At 38.5% G+C, this 22792-nt stretch overlaps 1 protein-coding gene across 1 annotated transcript in view; it reads right to left on the bottom strand.

The window, feature by feature from the left end:
* cskl (c-src tyrosine kinase-like) overlaps positions 1–20532 on the bottom strand; it is a 55182-nt gene extending 34650 nt beyond the window's left edge. Inside the window, exon 1 of the mRNA XM_088334008.1 lies at positions 20277–20532. The gene's annotated coding sequence lies outside the window, so the exon portion shown is untranslated. The remainder of the gene's footprint in view (positions 1–20276) is intronic.
* Positions 20533–22792: the final 2260 nt, after the last annotated feature.

Genomic DNA, 22792 nt, shown 5'->3' with positions numbered 1-22792 from the left:
TTTACAAAAGACGGCACGCCGAGAGAGTTTTCAAAGCTTTAATAATAATACTATAACTTTTATCCCAAACCGTGCCTGTGAAGGGTAGCAAAACGCTACTAGGAACACGCTCGCATCACAGTAAACAGTTCTGTTAAAAAAACACACTGTGCTTATAGTAAGCACGGTAAGCCGTCCTCATCTCCCACCTTATAACTAACGTCATCAAAGTCGTCTTCCTTCAGTATGGGAAAGAGACTTTGATATATAGATGTAGTCCCACGCTCCCTTGTTTAAAAGCACGCTAGCATCACGCTCGCAAAGTAAAGTTTACGTGCGGTAGCTCTGTTTCATTTATATCGGACTGCTCGATTGCGTTTAGCTTGAAAGATGCGACATGTGCTAATTTAATTTGTGCATAAGCTAAGACGTTGCAGTCTAAGTCTTACCTATGGTACTCGAGCGCCGCTGGCGGCCGTTAAAAAAATTACATAAATTGGCGGCATCACTGAATAAGCCACATGGTTGAAAGTTTGGGAAAAAAGTAGCGGCTTATAGTCCGGAATTTACGGTACGTAAAACGGTAGATACGAACATTTTTTTCGGGACGGCGAAAAATATCCGGACATCGCTGTAAGATTTAGTTTTATTGTGTGCACCTTTTTCTGAGTACAGGGCATTACTGTAGTGCTTCTTTCCACCGCTACCGGCGCGTGGCGCTGTGAGAGGTCTCTCAGAATCTACCTGGAAGTAAAAAAAAAAAATCAGCTTCCTCTTTCTAGTCTGTATGTCCACATACAGGTCTGTGGGGGCAGGCGCTGTTGCTGTTCTGCAGCCATGGATGTCTATGTTGTTGCCACCAGGTGTGATCCAGGCTTGATATGTAAAACAATGGACCTAAAGCCTGCAGTTTAAAATCTGGTGCAGCTTGTACAAAGACAAAATCGAGGCTTTTAAATGATTCAGTGCCACAATGTATAAATCCGTTTTCATAAGCATTGTCCCTAAGTGCCAAAATGTGAAAGTTTCTTTTTGTTTTCCTTTAAAAAATATTCTAAAAGATTTGGTGCAGATCATCAGTATCAAGCCTCTGGGAATGTTTTATGTATGATAAAGCACCAATCCCCACTCCCTCGTGTTGCTCTCTGGATTCAGTGACTGAAGTGTGTAAGCGGCCTCGTATGGCGAGAAAACAAAACAACATATTTTAGTGGAATTTTCCCAAAGCACAGGGCTATGTTTTCTCATTTTCATTTTTTATGCCCATTACCACTCTGTCAGCCTTTTACCGTAGGTGTAAATTAAAGCTTAAACAGAGGAATCCCCAGTGAAGGCTAAAACCTTACCAAGGAAGTTATTGTCAGATTCTAAAACCAGAGCGAGAAAACCTCAGGCATTTGGGGCGATGCAAAGCCCTCTATTTTTACTGCAGCACTTCCACCACGATGAGCTTCAGCAAACACACAGAGACGGGCAGGAAAACACCGAATATCAGCAGAACACACACAAGCACATCTGACAGGTTTTCTATCGGTTAGCTATTTAGCCCACATACTTATCGGGAAAAAAAGTACCATTGTACAGAATAAATTGAGTTAAAAGACACATTTTAAACCATAGGAGACACCATTATCTACATCGCCAGTCAACAAAATTCCTTAGTCTGTTAGGACAGTGACAACCCAATGGACACTGCATCAAGATATTACGCTGTAGTCCGAATGCCCTTGATTATTGACTGCCACGTTTTAATGAGCTCTTTTAACAAATGCTAACAGATAAAATGGCCATTAGAGGTTTCTTATTCTGTTGTTTAAATTCACAGCACAGTGTGATAGTGTGACAGGGGAGAAATATGTTTATAGACCCTGATAAGCGTGCGAATGTAGTTTCAATACATTATGTGAATGTGTCTCATTTAACCGTGGGAGTTGTCTTGTGCGTCTACACAAGTCAATCTGACAGTTTCCCCATTCTTTTGCAAAGATTATATTATATGTACGTCCAATTATATCTATATTTGTATATATTCATATATATATTCTTCTTCTACATACACAAAGTCATACCTGTAATAATGAACGTTTTTCAGGATACGAATTAACAGACCAGTACTGTGCGCGCTGCTTTTAGGCGCTCTGCAGTACTGTACCTGGAAACCTGATTCGTGTGCGTGAGCGTTGGCATGCTCTTGTGTCTACCGCTTATTCTTTGTGCCCGCTTATTCTTTGTGTCCACTTCCGGTCCCATTCCCGGTCTGTAAACAGTACTGTGCTTTACTATATGTTAGCAATACGAAACATTAACGATGGACTCCAAAAACGACATTCGTAAAAGTGAGCAGCAATGAGGACATACAAGTGTTACCCTACAAGTGTTTACTCATTCTTGGTAATGCTCTTGCCCACCCGCCCAGCCTTGAAGATGATATCATGGATGAGTTTTTGTTTATTAAGGTGTGGTACCTCCCACCCAACATCACCTCTATCCTCCAGCCCATGGACCAACATGTCATCGCAAACTTTTAAAAAAATAAACTCAATACAAAATATCTGTTTAGGACACAGGTGTCAAACAGGCAGCCCGCGGGCCAGACTAGGCCCGCGAGACAACACTCAGAGAAGCGCAAGAGAAAAACAAGCTGCAGGTTGAAATATGTCAACTTGATGTTGCCAAAGCCAGGTGCCTCTCACAAAGACATTGTATCTCTCTCTCTCTCTCCTGGTCCGGCCCCCGACAGAGTGTTTGTTCTATCGTGTCAATCATGCATCTTGAGGAGCCACAAATATATCTGTGATGTTTATGCTGCGTATAGATTTATCATGGCATATGATTATGATATTGAGTAAATCACATATCTATTTCTGGAACTGATCAATATGTGTATAAATATTTTTGAGACAACTCGCTCTTCCCATTACAATTTACCTCAGAGTAAGGCTACATTATTTTTTTGCATAGCCTATAATAAATGTTCATAATGACTGCGAAATCCTTGCACTTATACACATTTCATAATGCCCTGTTTAAGTGTAGCAAGCACCTGCCCACTTAGGCGCGATTACGCTTAGGATAACAGAATACAAACTAATGCCATCTACTGTTAATCACAATGGAAGTAAAAAAATGCAATGGCAAAGCGAAACACACTAGGCCAGGGGTCTCAACCCTTTTTCAGCTACTTATTACTAATTAGCGCAAAGGGCACCCAGTTTAAAATGAGAAACATGGTAACAATTTAAGGATTCACAGGCACTTCACACAAAATTTAAGCATTTTTAAATCCCCGAAAACACAAGATTACAATTCAAGCATTATCAGGGAATTCAAGCACCCATATGAACTGTGATAAAAACATCCCACTGTTGGGGGAAAAAACAGGATGAAGCTCACATCCGTTTATATTTAATCCCCTGTGAGGTCACTTTCCATCTTTGGTCAAGTGAACGAAAAATTCTAATTAAGCGTGAAAGAGCAGTGGATAAGCAGACAGGTTGGGGTGACAGGCAGCCGGCGTGACATCATGGAGCAGTGGGCTGATCAGACTCGGACCTCAAAAGCATACAAGCAGGAAGTGGAAGAAAGAAAGGAAGGTGGGGGACGTGTGTGTGGTGGGGGGGTGGCGGGGGTCATAAAGGGCTTGCGATGGTTGGGCTGCAGAGGGGGAGGAAGGCTGATGCTGGGCAAAAGCAACTGCTTATTGTAAGAGCTGGAGCGCCGTGCCTCTGCGTCTCAGTGCGGACCAACAGAAACGCACAGACTGCAGCTCCGGCTATTTATATCTTCTCTCTATCGACCCAAGCTAAGGCAGCCGGCACAGGCTTTTATCACCACATACATTATGGAGACGTTGAATTAAATTAAAGAGCCTGTCTGCTCTGATTGCCTGCTTTCGAATGACGGATTCATTTCTTTCCAGGAGGATTCCCTTTACGATTCTACAAGTATTTATTAAGTGCAGTGTTTCCTGTACAATTGAAAGTCTCTGGTGGGCCGCCAGGGTCTGATTTGTCCCGCCAGAGTCTCTTAAATTTGTGTAATAAAAAAAAAAAAAAAAAAATTCTAAATAAATCGAAATGTGAAGTTAATTAAAAAAAAAAAAAAAAAGATATTTCATCAAAAAAAAAAAGATTGCAAACACCATAATGTTCTTCCACTCCCTTTTGGTTAATAGGTTGATTGGTTATTAAGAGGTGATTGTTGTTTTTTGTATGCGTGTTGCGGTTATTCTAGCTTTTTTTCCAGAGGGCAGTTGTTAGCACAAGTCTATGCTTCTGGCAAGGCACATATGAGCACAACTTGTAACACAAATGACGCAGCAATGGAGGCCACTTTTGAAGCGAACAAGCGCGGTACTTAATTTGTATGAGTGATATGAATGAAAACATCTTTAATTTAATGTCAAGCTGGGTTGAATGTAGAAAAAAAATGTCTTTTTGCATAATGACGTGCAGCAATTCTCCAATCTGAATATAATTTTCCTTTGTCCAATGTCTAAAAACAATTTCTGGAAGTGGCCAAATAATGCAAAGGAGCTCTATTACGTGACTAGGAATGAAAGAGCAGTACTTTTTCAGAACAAATTGTGTGGGTTGAGCACACACATAAAGGAAAAACGCATGAGCGGTGCTCTACATGGATGGTATGTATAATGAGACCTTTTCGACTATGGTCAAGGAAAAAATCAAAATGGAGACCGTTGTTCGAAAAGAAAGAATGGATTGCAAATTTAGAAAAATTATAGTGATTTACAGCCACCTGATACGATGTTTCCACAACATTTGACGTTTGTTGCGTGTGTTTAAATTTCTCCTATGTCGATTGGTAGAAACACATGACAACTCTTTCATTGATGCTGCAGGGAAGAAGAGAGGGGCAAAGCACATGAACAAAAGACACAAAGAACGTCATTAACAGCAGACACAGCGGGATACAAGTACAATATGTTGGGCCCAAATCTCTTCTAATAAAAAGATGCATTCAGAACCACTGACACCACGGAGAAACACCCACGTAGCGACTAAGCAGAGAAGAGGCACACGGGTAAAAATGGCCAAAGAGAATAAAGGGATGTTTCATCGCAAAGGAAGACATCATACTTGGCTCAGTATTTGGATTTCATTGATTATATATGACTGTTCCAAAGGACAATGACTTCTAATGACAAACTCAATTGGTTTAAGGCGGGTTATTCAACGGAAGTTTGAAGAAAGCCATTTGCAGTTTCTATTCCTAATTCTTTACAAACACACTAATTGAATGATCATTATGTGTTACTGAAACCAACGAGAGTAAAATGTATTTTTTGCACTATAAAGGGAACCAGATTATAAGCCCCCCCAAAAAAATAGTTTTTGAACTATAAGGCGCATGAAATGTGACTACAATAAAAGCTACCGTTTTTATTTGAGTCTGAACGTCTCTTTATACGCTTGCAGTATATAATAGTGCAATGATCAGTCTATATGTAAGTGTTCCTGAACAAAATCCCATATTGTCTGGAATCGACCAGAGTCACGGCGGTGGGAAGGTTGAGAATCAAACACTTAATCATATGCTATACGAAAAAGCGATTTTATCTCATTATAACATTGTTTTTACTCATGGACTAGAAACACTGATTTGCATTGTGCATTTTGTTCTACATTCTGATTAAGCAGACCCACCACTTCTTTACCTGTGGGTCAATAAGGTTGCGGTTTAATATGTATACGTACGTAGAAGGGCTTGTATTTTGTTGAATGACTTTTTGTTTTTTTCCATTCTCTAACAATTATTCCTGGCACCGCGGGTAAGAATAATAGGTTAATAAGATAAGCTCTAGTGCATATTTGTCATATGTACCACTGGTGGGACTAGTGGGAAAGTATCAGCGCTCAGTGCAACGATCCTGTGCACACATTTTTTTTGCAACTTTGGCCAACGATGTATATCGATTGATAAATAATTGCACAAACATGGTCAGTGGAGTGACGCCTATGTACAGTGGGACCTCGCTACTTCGCGGTTCGACGTTCGTGGGTTCAGAGCTTCGCAGGTCTAAAAATAATAAAATAAAAATAAAAATTTAAAAATAAGCATTTTTGAAAGGGCGTCGCTACTTGGCAGATTTTCACTTTTCGCGGGTGGTTTTGGTCCCCATTAACCGGGTCTAAAAAATAATAATAATTTAAAAAAAAAACAATCTTTTTTTTTTTGAAGGGGTGCCGCTACTTGGCGGATTTTCACTTTTCGCCGGTGGTTTTGGTCCCCATTAACCGCGATAACCGAGGCCCCACTGTATAATTACTGTATGCATTTTCAAACGTGTCCATTGGATTCTGCGGTATTTTAAAGCACATTTTTTAATTTCTGGGCAATTTGGGATTTTAGGTCCACCTTACAGCCCAGAAAAAAACTGTAAATTTTACCATTTAAAAAAATAGTACAAAAAACATGGAAGGATTGTAATTTTGTCTATTTCACTGACACGCTTCCATTATTGAAGACCCTATTTTAACAACAATCAGGCGCATATAAGTCTCAAATTTTCTTCAAATTGTGTGGTACGCCCTATCGTGCGGCGGGTGTAGCTAAGAAGACGATGAGGCTGCTGTTCACACTGCAGAGCATTATGCTCAATTCTGATTCCCAGGTGAAATCCTATGTTTTAGTGATGGTTTACGTTTCAAACTGATGAGACCTATATGCATTTCTTGTGACTTTTAAGGGTTCCTTGTTTGACTACAATCATATCCCGCTTGCACAGAACAAGACACGTGATGTCACAGCGGAAGTGCTTGTGGATGCTAACCCCGTAGCATATCGAGCAATTTGAAATTTACTGTGCTACTGGAGGCAGAACAAAGTTGTCCCCATAAATATAAATTAAATCCAAAACCTGACTTTCCCACCATTGAATGATTTCTGTGTTTTCATCCGCAATGGTGTGTTGATTTCGACGCTGCGCAGAAGGAAATGGAAACCGAGCAACCGCGAGAGAATTGAAGATTAATGAATCGAAGGTTTGCAAGTGGAGGAAGCTGAATAACAAACTCTGACAAGTTTTTGTCCATGTGTTTTACTTTGTAATCAATACTTGAAAAAAAAAACCACCCAAACTCAGTTTTGCTACCGCTGTATTTTTATATACAAACACTTGTATGATTGTCCGTGTTGTGCCGAAAAATTACCCCACCTCCCTCCATGAAATAGTTCTTGGTGAAGTGTATTGGGCATGTCCTATGTTGATTATGATCAATCCAGAGGGCCCAATTTAAGTGGTAAGGAAGGGTACATCTGGTTGCTCGTGATGGCGACCACAGAGGAAGCCTTTACAATGTTACAGACGCTCCCCTACTTACGACCATTCCACTTAAGTATAATGGTAGATACGAACAATTTTTTCGGGATGTCGAAAAATATCCGGACATTGCTGTAAGTCAGATTTTGTATTGTGTGCACCTTTTCCGAGTACAGGTAATTACTGTAGTGCTTCTTTCCGCTGCTACCGGCGTATGGCGCTGTGTATGGTTACCCAAAATCTACCAGGAAGAAAAAAAATAAATCCACTTCCTCTCCCTACTAGGTATGTAAACATCTCTCCTTCACCTGCCGGTAATCCCACCGCTGCCACCAATGTAGGCTGAGTATTATGTGGGTAATGGATTGCTCTTCGTTCATGAAAAAATACACACACCAATAAGAAGTCAGCCATGCAAGGCGCCTACCGGCCTATTGCGGGCATTAGGGATTCAGTGTCTTGACCAAGGACACTTCGACATATAACACGGAGGAGCCAGTAATCGAACCTACAACCTCTTTATCCCAAGACGAGCGCTCTACCTCCTGAGCTAATACCGCCCTACATACAAAAAAATAGCACTGAAGCAACTTACTAACAAAGTCAACTTACAAACAATCGTCCGGAACCTAACTCGTTCTTAAGTCGGGCAGCGTTTGTAGTTCTAAAAATGGCCTTGCTATGTAAAAACAACATTTGTATACATTGGGTTTTTTAAAATGAGAAGGACAGAAGAGGGAAGACTAGCTGGTACTTGCCCACTAGACATATTATCAAGTCATTTGATGCATTTGATGCCATCCATGAATAATGGAACCCTGCCAGAGTTCTAAATTATTCATCTTTGTGTGCAAACGATTACCAGCGCTCAGTGTGGGACACTCAGACCGCACACACAGACTTGCTCATGCACGCTTACTTATACTTAGAAAACAGGAAGTCAAATACTGTGAGGGCACATTAGCTTGCATTCAGCAATTGAAATAATGAGACTGTCAAGAAGAGGACTGCTTTTAAAAAAATAGTTTGTAGTTGACTAATTATTGCATCCAACAAACAAAAGCAGTTTCAGGGGACCTTGATATAAAAAAAAGAGGTGTTTGGCTTTTAAAAAGTGAAATAGATCAAAGAAGAAAACTTTTACAATAGTGGAACCCCCTTGAGATAGTGCTAATGAGGCCAGCAGTTTTTTTTGCAGGCTACGCTAAGAGAATGTAACCTAATTATTTGGGAAAGAACTGCTTTATGCTTTCACCAATTTATGATCTCTTTTATAGAGTATGTACATGTCAGAGGATTAAACACATGGACTTATTTTGTAGCTAGATATGATTTTTTTTCTCAAAACCAGAGGCCACATTTTGAAAACAAGGCTGTGAATTCTAGTTGCCATTATGTAGTCATAATTAATAGATTGGTGTCCAAAATACGCAACAATCAAAGGACAAGTAATTATGATTAACTTTTTACTACTTAAGTCGTTAGCAATGATAATCACAATAATACAGTTGTCCACGTCTACAATTCAAATTGGAAGTGCTCACATAATTTAACTGCTATTGCTATTAAAATGTTGGGCAAAAAAAGCAAGCAATACAAATCATAAAGGTTGCTAGAAGACTAGCAATTAAATCATCTATATATCAGAATGTCTGGTACAGCAATAAAATGCATGTAGTGATTAGCTGTAATTTCTTAATTAGCTGATCCGTCAAAGACATTGTTGATCGAAAGTGCAAATTAATCTGTGTCAGGCTGCCACAAATAATTTTGGCCGACACTAATAGATTTTGGCTGCACTCATTAAGAATAACAAATGGGTTTCCACTTGAGACTCAGTCACTTTACTGGATATTGCAGAGTGACTTTATTTTTAGCCAATACATAAGGATTTACTTAACAGTTTTGAAAACACATTTTTGGGGGTACCCTGAAAACTGACTTCTTTGGGGTATAGTGTTTCAGGCCTGGTGGCATCAATGTACATTATACAGTGCCATTTAGTGTAGATTAAAATTAAATTACAATTATAATTGTCTTTATTTTTATTGATAACAATGTAGTGAACATTGTTTATAATGACATTAGAAATGGCACTCTAGGATAAACATGTAATAAATGACTTGAGAGAAAAATAAGATGAAAAACAATGTTATGATACAAGGATTTTTACAAGGTAGTGCTTCTAGACTGGCCAAAGTCGTAAGTGCATCAGGATATACTGCAATGAAAAATAGATTATACATAGATAATATACTGTATATCTGATACAAAAGTATCTAGGTACATTTTAAAGTGGAACGATTGGATTTGATTTGATCAGTAGCAATTGTTAAAGCAAATTATCCAAATAAAGCAATCAATGTGTTCAGAAAGTTTTTCAAGGCCAGTCAATGCCACTTTATTTTTTGCACATTTCTAGCTCATGAAATCCTTTTCGGACATATGCATTGACATCATTACAGCTGCTATGTTGCAGGACTCAAGAAGTTTCGGAAACACTCAGGAAAATGTTCTTAAAGCTAGTCTTTGATTAAAGCACAGTTGTAAACATGATGTAAGCCACTGGTTTATTACAAAAAAGTACTAAAGCCAGCGTCTGTGAAACATGAAAGCTTGAAAATTTGACACTATCTAATAATACTTCATGTTTTAAACATGGATGGATACAACAGAATAAGAGATCAAAAGTACAAGTCAGAAAATAAACTGAAGTGAAAACTAATTCTGTAAAAGTAATTAGGGGGGAGGATACAAAGGAGCTAATCTTGAGAAAATGACAGTGCATGTGCGATTACTGTACACGGTTGGCTGCTATTACATCAACCTTGTGTGAAATGGCCCCTCGTAATGATTCTCTGAAATCAGTCGGTGCAGCAAACAAATGTTGCCTGTTGCTCGGCTCAACATAACTGCCGTTCAGTTTGCCAGCAGGCGTGAAAGAAGAAGCCCTTGCAGCCTTCATGTTCAGGGGGACAGATACAATTGAACAGACCCTGGTATAGATGGAGAAAAGCCTCAGCAAATTTTGCAAGATGGATTCCACAAAGCCGTTGCTCTATTGCACAATGAAGCTATTGATGGAGATCTTGAGTACCGGGTCAGGCACCATGATTGATGAGCAAGAGAGTGAGACACAATGACATTGAATTCTCCAAATATACTTATGAACAACACAGTCAAGGCCATGTATCTCAGAAATTCCAAATGTTAAAACATCACACATATAACAACATGGTTATGATGATGTTCAACTGCACAGATTTATTCAGGCATCTAGTGCGGGGGTCCGGAACATATAGCTTGCGAGACAGATGTGTCTCTTTTTATGAGTATGTTTGACTATGAGATAACGTAAGGGTCTAATTTGAGCTGTGACTTTCCAATCTACTATAAGAAACGTAGAAAGCGGTTTGTTCGATCCGAAATATACAGGGCAATATTTCAAATGCAGTTTACACTCACTGTGTTATACCAACAGACTCCATTTTGGCTTTACGTCTCTAAGGAATCATTTAAACGGAAACTCAATTAACAATCTATGTTCATTTTTGAGATATTTTATGATTAAAACCCACAGAACTAATGCTAAATTCTACAAAAATGCCAGTCAAGCACCGTGAGCAATCTGATTGGGTGAGCGGTATGTTTGGGCAGATCTCTGCACACATAGCACACTACCCAAAATACATCCGTATCTTTCTTGTTTGCAGCATTTTGTGATATTTTTACAAAATAACTCTGCTAGCACTTTGTTTTGTAACTATTATTTACAACAAAAATGACAGTCAAAATGAGCCTCAACGATTTTAAATAAATGCAGGAGATAAACAAATTTTGGGAGGAATATTTGTTGATATGAGAAACAGGCATTTTATGATCTCATATATTTTTATCAAATCACCAAACGTCACAGAGTGAAATGAAAAGCGCTGAAGAATTAGTTTTGTGGTTGAATTGAATTTTTTTCTTAGAAAACATAATGCGTCTCTACAGAAAATAAATAAATAAATAAAAAACTAAAACGTACAGCATTTTAAAAACTTTTTTTCCTTAATAAAGAACATAATTTAATATGATAAAAAAACGCTAGATATTAAAAAAAAAAAAAAAAAAAAAATGAAAATGTGAACAACGCAGCATCTCAAATAATCCACTGTTGAAATAGTTCCGTCAATTCAATTCCTAGCACTGCTCTGGAGCTAAGGTCCAGGTGAAACTGGGCCAAATCAGGTTTTCCACAAGAAGACTTTTGATTAAAAGCATTCCACTGTTCTCAAATATATTTTTAACATGCTACACAAATTAAGATCTAAAAAAAACATTAATAATTAGGGTGAAACTATAAATAATGTTAAAGGTATAAATTAATCTGTAATTTGTATGGGCTTTACTTGCATTAAAGGGACAATAGATAGATAGATAGATAGATAGACACTTTATTCATCCCCGAAGGGAAATTCACTTTTCCAGCAGCATCCCTGAGCTGAGAACAATCGAAAATAACACGGGAGCTGCTGGAGTGGCTGCCATTCGTGACGGCGCCGGAGAAACGATTCAATTTGAATCATGTACAAACAAACAAACAATTGAATCATGTACAAGAAACGATTCAATTTGAATCATGTACAAACAAACAAACAATTGAATCATGTACAAACAAACAAACAAAATATTTATGTTTCAATAAGTGGAGTGTTAATAAAATGGGGGGAAAAATAATTTCTGATACTGATATAACCAGGTAAAACTAATTTTAAGTTACCTGTCCAAATGAATGTGTGTTATTTGACCACTAGATGTTACTGCATTGTGTAATGCAACCAAAAACAAGTGATGGGGGGTTATACAAACTATGGAGGCACCATTTGACCTCCCATTATCTTGCCCAGACTTTTCTTGAGGTTTTTAGTTACCTTGAGCAGCAAGCTGACTGACAATTAGCTCATGCTATGTAAAATAAATGCAAATGATTACTTCATAGTATTAAAAAAAAAAAAAAAAAAAAAAAAAAAAAAAAAAAAATCAATTTAGTTCTTTTTAATTGGAGATTACCACTACTACTAGGAGGCGTTAAATAATACAAATGTCTCTTTAAACTTTCATATTACAGTGGGGGTGTCAAATGATCACCTCGCGGGCCGCATTTGGCCCCCGGGCTACATGTCAGAGAGCCCTGCTCAAGACTGTCCACCGACCGGGGTCTTACAAAGTTCTATGGGAAACACTGCTCACTGATTAAATACTCACAAACAAAATAGCACAGAAAATTTATTATTGTTATTTTTTTTTTTAATAGAAATCAAAAATCTCATTGAAATTGCAACACCAGTCTGGAAAATCACAATTAGGTGTTTTTCCAAAATCGTGCAGCCCTAGTAAATAGTCAAACTGATCTCAAACATAAAAAAAATTGCTATAGCTAACTAGTTAGGTGCTTAAACACAAAAAAACAGTGTCTAAACCAGGACGAGTTCTGCAGGGACATGAAATAGACTACAAACCCCATTCGGAAAGTGACATAGTAATGCATAATAAATGCAAAATGTAAAATATATATATATATATATATATATATATATATATATATATGGTTTGCAAACGGGGGCAGCACGGCGGCGCAGTGGCTAGCGCATGCGCGGCACAGTTCATGTTTTGGGAACCTCCTGCGTGGGTTGAAATCCAGCTCCAGACTTCCTGTGCGGAGTTTGTATGTTCTCCCTGTGCTTGCGTGAGTTTCCTCCGGGCACTCCGGTTTCCTCCCACATTCCAAAAACATGCATTTCAGGTGAATTGGCCGGTCTAAATTGTCCCTAGGTGCAAGTGAGTTGTCTGTCCCCGTGTGCCCTGCGATTGGCTGGCAACCAGTTCAGGGTGTCCCCTGCCCACTGCCCGATGATTGCTGGGATGGGCTCCAGCACCCCCGCGACCCTACTGAGGATAAGCGGTGTAGCTAATGAGATGAGATGAGGTTTGCAAACGTTTACACCATTATTTTGACTTCTATTTTTTCAATGACTAGTGTGGACAACTTTAAATTAATTTCAAAAGGTACAAATAAATGAAATGAAGAAACATTGGAAACTTGTTCGAATCGAGACCTTATAATAAAAAGGAAAAGAGCAACAGTTTTATTTTGATACCGGTCCACTTACATTTAGGAGGCTTTAAAAATTTACAAGTGGCAACTTTCACACAATATTGCCTGTTTGCTGTCCTTGTAAATGACACTCTACACACATACGAATAAGTGAAAGGGAGTCATCTAGTAAAATAAATAAAAAGGTTTCAGTTACATTGATTTCACTTTGAAGGGTCTCTCTGAAAGCCATGTGGAGCAGAGCCCAGCCTGGATTAGGTGCTCAGCAGGGGGGTAATGGATCCTCTGTGGGTACGCTTGACGCCTATTTGAAGCCTAGCCAAAGTCTGCTGACCCCGACACAAAGAATGCATTCACTTTATTTATTTATTTATTTTCTCTCTGCCCCTGGCTTCTTCTCCATGCAGTGTCAACTCTGTCTTTATTTATCCCAGAGCATTGGCTTATCATTTTTTTCAGGTCTTAATTTGCAAAGCAGTATGGAGAAACAGGACACCTCAGATGGTGAAAGACTCATGCATTAACATGTTTTGCATTCATTTACTTAATGGCTGACTGGTGTGTGGATAACAGAAGCTTTAAATTAGGCTTTCCACAGATTTGACTAACAATAAAATTTATATTGTGGGCCATCAATAATTGATTTGGGTGCTAGTTATCAAAATGTAAGCAGTGTATTCTTTCTCTTTTGTTGCACTACAATTGTGCTGCCACTCTGCTTTGTGTGTCAGTCTGAGAATCTATACAACAACTCTTCCTGACTTTCTGTTCCTTTGAAGATTGTTAAATTTGTGGAGTTGGACTGTTTTATTCCAACTGTGTTTGTAATGATTCAATGTTCAACAAAAAATGATTTTAAAAAATCCAAGATACTTCAGTAAAACTATCTCAAGGCCCCCTGTCTGACCAAAGTGGTACTAAAACGCTACAACTTCACACCAAGATCAAGTGATGCGCTACACGACTCGAATCCCTGAAGCTTGTGCTGAGTACTTTAGATAGCAGAGTATTTTAGATAAGTGGTTCATGAACGGCGAGTCAAGGCGTATGTTGATGACGTAAGCGGTGACCATTTAAAGTGCCGCGACTTATTCAGGAAATGATTCGCTAGCTTTGAGTGTGGTTGAAAAATAAAGTGGCGAAAGCCTTGGCGAGAGCTGGTATTGAGTGTGATCGCCGGCTGGAAGCAAAAAAAGTAAATTCCAGGCGTGCGTTGTGTTTCACAGGTAGGAGGCGGGGGTGTGATTTAAACACAATTGGTCGACCCTAGGTCAACACATCCCTTGGATTCAGTCACTTTCTGTAAGTGGAGTCAGCTGGCGGCATTTCTCCAACACAAAAAGGCTGGCGGCATTTCTCCAACACAAATATAAGTTTTGTATTCTAAACGTATTTTACACAAGCACGTTATACATTTTTCTTTCTCTAAGAGGCTTCATTTCGCCATAACTAACGAGATCCAATGCACTTATTTGCATTGATTTAATGTGCTTAGTGGCTCATAAATCGCTGAGCACGACAAATCAAATCAATGAGGTAATTAGTTGACAACGACTAATAATCGATTTTATTGAGTCATCATTGCAGCCCTACCTGGAACATAGTGGGGTGCGTAAATTTAGTTTAAAAATAAATACAGTAATACATCTACTTACGAATGTCTCTTCATACGAAATTTTCAGGTTACGAGCAAACTGAGCGTAAAGATATTACCTCCATGTACGAATTTTTTTTCAGGATACGAATAAACCGACCAGTATTGTGCACGCTGATTTTCAACGCTCCGCAGTGCTGTACCTGGCAACCAGATTTGTATGCGGGAGCGCAGGCATGCTCTTGTGTATACCGCCTATTCTTCCTTCCTCTTTGTGTCCACTTCCGGCTACATTCACGCTCTGTAAACAGTACCGTACTCTACTATATGCTCGCGATACGAAACATTAACGATGGACCCAAAGTGCGACATTTGGATCAGTGAGCAGGAAGGAGAAAATAAACGGAAAATAGTTTTTGGGGACATTGCAACAAAGCACCAAATAATTGAACGGTAAGAAAATGGGATGGGTATTTGTGATGTCGCCAAAATATATGGCCGTAATACATCTACGATCACCACGATTATTAAACAGAAAGAAGTGCTCAAAAGGACGGCTCCTTCCAAAGGCCTCGATGTAATTTCAAAGAAAAAAAAAAAACGCCTGCGAACGATGAGATGAAGAGGTTGTTAATTCTGTGGATTAAGGGAACTCGAACGTGGAACTTTATCACCCAGAAAAAGTTTTGACTGGTCGGGCATTTCCCAGGGATCGTCAAAAGCCTGCAAAAGCAGACAAGAAACAGGCCGCAAAAAACACTGCTGAGGACCTGTAAACTGTTAAAAAGTAAGAGAATGTTCTTATTATTTTCTTTATTCTTTGATTTTTTAACATTGGGCGCCTCTCATTTTAAGTTTTTTTTTGTGTGGTATTGTAATTTTAACATTTATTTGTTTCATGTTCTAAGATTTACAAAAAAAAAAAAAAGAAAGAATTTTGCATTTCTTGGAACGGATTAGCGAATTTACATTGAAAAGGCGCCTCTACTTAAAAATGTTTCAGGTTACAAATCTACTCCTGAAACGGAATAAATTCTTAAGTAGAGGTATGACTGTATTTTCTCTATTAAGTATGTGAGTATTATTACTAAGAGTATTTAAATATTTTTTTTCAATTGCCTATCTGCTTTTATCTTACTTTTACTTTCTGTGTTCCGGCCACGAGCGGATTACACTGGAGGAAAGGAGACGGATGGGAATGGGGGATACTCACAATCTTTTATTTTAGGAAGAAAAAGGTGAAAATAAGAAAAGGACCGTTTCGCATCCAGTTCAAATGCCAACTCAAACCCCAAAAAGGTGAAAAAAATAGTTTATTGGAGTGCATCAAAGAAGTTCACATTTTTGCACGTGCAACAAAAGGAGGCTGCAATGATTATTTCCACCAGATGGTGTCAGCAAGTGAAATAATTTGAAGTTACGGACACCATCTTAAAATTATATATTTCATGTACTTGGTTGTATTACAGAGCAGGTTCAGACTTTAAATGTGTGTCTTGTCAACTGTACCAAGCTTGTGAAAAAACTTCTGATTCTACAGTCCACATGTCGAAAACAACAAGACAACTGGCACGTGATGGACAGTGAGTGGGTGCACGTTGTTTGCAGGGAGCCTCCACTCCGCATGTCAATGAGCTATGTGCGGCTCAGCGGTGCAGGAAACAAAGCTCAAATCCAAACCGCCAAATAAACATTAATAAAGATGACCTTGCAGAGTGGAGTCCTTTCAAAAGCCCCACTCACTGCATTTCAGGCGCTGTGGAATATAGATTCAACTTTACTATTAAAATTAAGCAAATGTCGAACAGTATATCATATTAATTTAAAAAACTGCACAGGCTTGGTAATACATTGAACAGGGGTTCCTCTGGAATACACACAAAGCAGGAGAGGGTTAGGATGTCCATTAGGAAGCAACATTGAATTAGGGTGCGAATTACAAATCCATGCTGTGAAATGTGCACTGTGAGAGCTGAGTGGATGCTGACGAACCAAAAGTCCTATACGTTTAAAACCTCAGCGGTTGGGCAGCCCACAATTAAACACAACCCAGCAATTCCTTTATCATGAAAAAAAAATAGTTCTAATGGCGGACAGTAAAATGTAAAAATCATGTTGATCACCAGAGGGTGAGTATGTGAGCTCTCTGCAGGACAGTACGTTTGTTCTGACTCAATAAAAGTCACTTACAGGCATGTTTGTTTACATATGTCATCAAAATTCACTCATGTCACTCCGTTCCCTCTTTTGTGACTCAGCCTGCTCTTCGTGGTGCGAGTTGTCACACATACACTAGTATGCACGCAGATAAACACACACAAGGAAAAAAAACTAGTTAAATCCATTAAAACAGTAAGGTGTGCAGTGTCCAATGCAGTCCCCATCAGAATATGCAACCCCCTTTTCTCATTTGAGAGCTTTATTGCTGGCTGCGTATTAGCCAACCACTATCTGCGCAATTTTTTTTCATTGCTAGTTCATTTTCTTGTATCGTTGTTTTTTACACGAACATTTAAGACAGGGGTCAGCAACCTATGGCTCAAAAGCCAAACATGGCTTTTTTCATGAGTGCATGGCACGGAGATACAAAAAAAAGAAAAAGACGAACATGTGCAATTTTTATTATTCTGCTTGTCACTCATGCAAAGCAGAGACAATACTGGTTTTCAAAGTGTTTGGTCCAGTATTTATAGGACACAATTTGACAGTTTACAGTCAGGGTGTCACACCTCGTTTTGGCTGCAAATCGCCAAAAAACACTTCATATAGAAGCTCATTTCACATTTTAAGTTTAAGATTGAGACACTTTCTGATGAAAATTCACCCACACACTTTAACCAAAAACAACATTTTACCAAGAAGCACTAGAAAAGCACCTAGAGCTGTTTGATTGGTTGAATGCCGTATGCACTGCCGGTTTATACGTTGGTATCCTAGTTTGAAGTATTTTGTGAGCTTCTTACAAAATACCTTTGCTTGTGCCATGTTTTAAAACCAGTATTTAAGACAAAAATGTCAGCAAAAAATGAGCCTTAACACTCTTGGCTCTTTGGGTCATTGAGGATTCCTGACCATTGATTTACAGGTATGGCATAATCTGATGTGCAGGATCATGCATGATCTTCAAGTTATGGGCAAAAAATATTTTATTTTGCCTTGGTACAGATTTTACAAGTCCATCTGGTGCTGTGTGTGTTTGCAGTCCCCCCAAAAACTGTTTTTTGATGTTAACATATTATGGAGTTTTATTGTCAAATATACATGTTATTTTGAATGAAAATGTTATTAGTATTTTCAGCAGAAGAATATAGAGGCTCGCTTTTCCGGACTAGCGAGGAAGGAGAAGATATTGGTGGAAAATATTGGCTTATTATAGAAGGGATTGACCTATCACAGCTCCCCCTAAATTCAGGAAATGTGAAACCAGTTCATCAATGCTGATTTCCTTCCACACTTGTGTGAGTTGAGACTAGAAAAATTAAGACAGGCAAATCAGCCCCTCCTGTCTTGTGGTTGAGGTTTGGAAGGCTGCTGTAACCCTTGGTGGTCGTGCCCCATCTTGCAAAGGTATTTGCAAATCATGACTTGAAAGAGCAGGCGGGTTGGGAAAAGACTAGCAAGCAAGAGAGCTGCTCTAGGTATTTAAACATTCAACATCCCTAACTGTAATCTTATATTGGTGATAGAACATATGGTATCGAAATCGGGGCAGCGGGTGTAAACATATTCGACTGTTTCTTCATGGGAGGACTTTTAGCAACCAGACAATTGAATTTTATAGGTTTATTGTCCTATAGCAACAAATATGAAATGTAATTAAGACATGAAAAATAATCTGAGACTCAGATTGACAGTATTGGGCCGATTTACTCAATATTGCAAAATATGAAAAGAGCTACATTGGTAATTTTTTCGCATGTAAGCGAAACAACAGATAAGAATCTAATATGAAATTGAGATTTTACATTTGATATGTTACATTTGTCAAGGTTCAAGGCAGTGTTCGAGAACAAGACACGAAAATTAGCTAGAACAACAATTGCTTTTTCTGGGGTAAGATACTTCACTCATGTTTTTGCCCTCTTGGTCCACACAATCCAAAAATACTGAACTCTGTTTTGAAAATAAAACTTTACTGCCCGAGTGTTATTTTGCACGAGACACATCCTTAAACAAATCAAATCTGACAATTATTTCTATCCATAAGGCGTGTGTGCACACACAAAGGTGACAAATATCCTATAAGAATGAAAGGTTATTTTTTTAACATTAGTGTGACATCTATAGAGGTTCATAACAGTGTTCCAGAACAAGTCACAATGATGAGCTGGACCAATAATCAACACCTCAGTATTTTCAGGGTTAAGATTTTTGAAACGTGTTTTATGTCCTCTCTAAATGGAAGAATACAACGTTTGGAAAATAAAATTTGATTGCACGAGTGTAATTTTGCATGAGGCACAAGCCTACAAAAAATTATGCATCTGAGTGGTCTACCAATCCATACGGCGTATGTGCACACTCACATAGGTGACAAATATCCTATAAGAATGAGATATAACAATTTAGATTTTTTTTTTACAGTTATTTAACATTTGTCAACGTTCAGAGCAGTTTTTGAGAACAAGTCACGGCAAGATATGGACCAACAATCCAGATCTCCGTTTTTTTTCTGGGTGAAGGTGCTTGAATCGTGTTGTTTAGCCGATTTGATCCCTCGAATGCAAAAATGCTACGTTTAGTGAATAAAGCCTGACTGCAAGATTGTAGTTTTACATTAGACATACCCCCATGCAGATCGGATCTGACCGTTGATCCTATTCATAAGGTGTATGTGTACACACACAAAGGTGACAAATATCCTGTCAATGCAGCAGGGTACTGGACTACAATAGCCTTACGCCAGCAAAGCGTCCCATAATGGAACCAGATTCCGGAATCATCAGTGAATGTCCATCAAATTCAAATCTAGCGGTGGGCGTAGTTAGCAAACGTCAAGACGAAATACATTTGCCTTATTTTATTAGTTGTTATTGATGTTGGCATATGTTATGAAGAGAGAAGTCAAACAACAGAAAGCGTGCACTATTGCAATTACATTTTATTTTGGCTAACAGCTAACGGTAACGTGCTGACACTAGTAAAGCGTTAGCAATGTATGGCTAATTAAAACACACACACGTCACATAACGACGTTTTACGCTAAATAGCGGGTTACTTGTTGTCCCGTTAGCCGCCAGTTCCACCACGGGTGAAACCAAGCCCAGCGAGAAGACAACGGTGACCCGATGAAACAGAGGCTAAAAAAGAGGCTAACTCACCCCAAGAAAAAGCGTTGACCAAGCGGGCTGCGAATATCTAGCGACGTTGGTCCATGAGGGTGACAACGGCGGGGAGCATCCAGCTTGCCTGCTGCGGTTTGAATTGTCGACAATCCCAAAAACGCTGCGTGGACTTGACGGCAGTTTGCGCCCTGTCGATCATGTGTGTTTATTTGTATATGTGTGTGTACGTGTGGCAAGGCAACAAGAGAGAGGGGCCCTCTGCTAGCCTAGAGGAAATGGTCTCCACGCATGCGCAACAGGGCGAGCAGCGGTTGGGGGGCTTCACGGTCGGCGAGCACAACCCAGCGGCCAAAATGGCGGCTACAGGTGGTAATCAACCGATGGTTGACTTGTTAGCGGTAAGTAATAAAATAAGCACAATTATAAAGCCGTTATTCATAACAGACACATTTCCTCTCTCCTTTTCAATCCTGTGAAGAAAACACTTTAAGCTATCAGGAGGAAAAAGGACTATGGGTGTAATTCCACCCAAGCACTCATAACCAGAAAATAGAGCATTTTTAAAAGTATCTTTTCCCCAACAAAAGACAGGCTCGGCTAAAATATGACAAAAAACGCTAGATTGAAAAAGTAAAACAAAACCAAAATGTGAACAATGCACTTCAGTCTATTTGATTCCTAGAACCGGTCTCGATCCCCATCCTGCTCCTTTTTCGTTTCGCTTGCGGCATAGCGGAGGAGTCTGTGGAGCAGAGGCGGTGTTATGCAGAGAAATGCACCCCTGCCGAGGTTTGCATCCCGTAGCTACTATAACCACTTCTACCTCGTTTTATCTCACTTTTATATCACTTTTCGGAAATGTAATGGCGAACATATAACCAAAACCACTTTGTCTTTGTATTTGTTGTGAATGTAATCGAACGGCAATGCGCACCGTATTTAAATGAACTGTCAAATCATCAACAGATAAACGGGAGACCCTACCATAAAGCTTATTTCAGCATAATAAGCTTTATGGTAGAGTGCATAACAGTTTCAATACAAGCGATTTGAGTAGAAAAAGACAAAATAAACATGTTACCTGCTCAAAAGTGATTTATATACGGTGTGCATTACCGTTCGATTACATTCACAACAAATAGAAAGACGGAATGGTTTAAGTTGTATTACATTCCCAACAAATGCAAGATGAAGTGTTTTTGGATATATGTTCGCCATTACATTCCCGAAAAGTGAGATAAAACGAGGTAAAAGTGGTTATATATTTTCGATTGTTCTCAGCTCAGGGATGCTGCTGGAAAAGTGAATTTCCCTTCGGGGATGAATAAAGTATCTATCTATCTATCTATCTAGTAGCTACGGGATGCAAATCTCGGCAGGGGTGCATTTCTCGGCATAACACTGGCCCAAGGCATAAGCGAGCTAAGCGCCTGCCTAGAGCCCCGCAACAACTAGCACCCCCCCCCCAAGATTGGTTAACCTTTTTTGTGCCAACATTGTCCCCATTGTCACTTTGTGTGTTCACTCAAAAATACTTCTACAGAAATCGATCAAAAATACTACACAATGACTACAAAACTAAATATCAAATATAGCTCTCAAAAACAGGGACCTCATATATTATTTTACTTTGATTACAGAATCATTTACTCAAGAAATACAACAAAAAGACAGCGACTGTATTATTAAAAAAATACTGAAGAAATAAGACAAAAATACTACTATGCAAGTACTACAAAAATTCTACCAAAATACTACAAAAATACTGCTTTGGAAATACATCAATTATACTTTTACTGAAATACAAAAAAATACCAATACATAATACTGTAATAAAAAAACTACTAGATAATTATTATGACAAAAATACTACGACACAAGGTTTACAATATAATTACTGTAAATTACACCTATAGTGACACTACAAATTTTTTCTATGAAAATATCAGAAATATACTACAAAAAAAAAAAACTACAGTAACACTGTACTACAAAAATACTACAGAAATACTACATATATACAACACACATTCTTATATGGAAATACTACAAAATATAAAAGAGATAGTACAAAAATACCCCAAAAATAATGCTACAGGAATACTACAAAAATACTATAATCATAAAACTACTATAATCTAACAAAAATACTATTAAAATACTACAGATAAACAACAAAAGTACTACAGAAACACACAAAAAAATATCACTATAGAAATACTACGTAAAAAATACTTCAGAAATCCTACAAAAATAGTACAAAAATAAAACTGCAGGAACAACAAAAAACTACAGGACTTCAATAAAAATCCAACTTCAGAAATACAAAAAAAAAAAAATAACAAAAAAAACCTACAGTGATACTTCAAAACTAAATACCAAATGAAGTGCTTAAATTCTATTAATATACTAATATACTATTTTGCTCTAATTGTGGTTGTTTCAAGACCAATTTGATGAAACTAATCTATTTAGAAAGAAGTATAACATGTCATAGGCAGCCCCTGACTCCAAATAGTTGCCCACCCCTGGAGAAGAACAAGAAATGAGTT

Source organism: Urocampus carinirostris, chromosome 4 (assembly GCF_059441175.1).
Source record: "Urocampus carinirostris isolate Australia breed hairy pipefish chromosome 4, RoL_Ucar_1.0, whole genome shotgun sequence".
Classification (NCBI taxonomy): Eukaryota; Metazoa; Chordata; class Actinopteri; order Syngnathiformes; family Syngnathidae; genus Urocampus; species Urocampus carinirostris.
The sequence above is the reverse complement of the archived record's forward strand: the minus strand, read 5'-3'. Positions and strand labels throughout refer to the sequence as shown.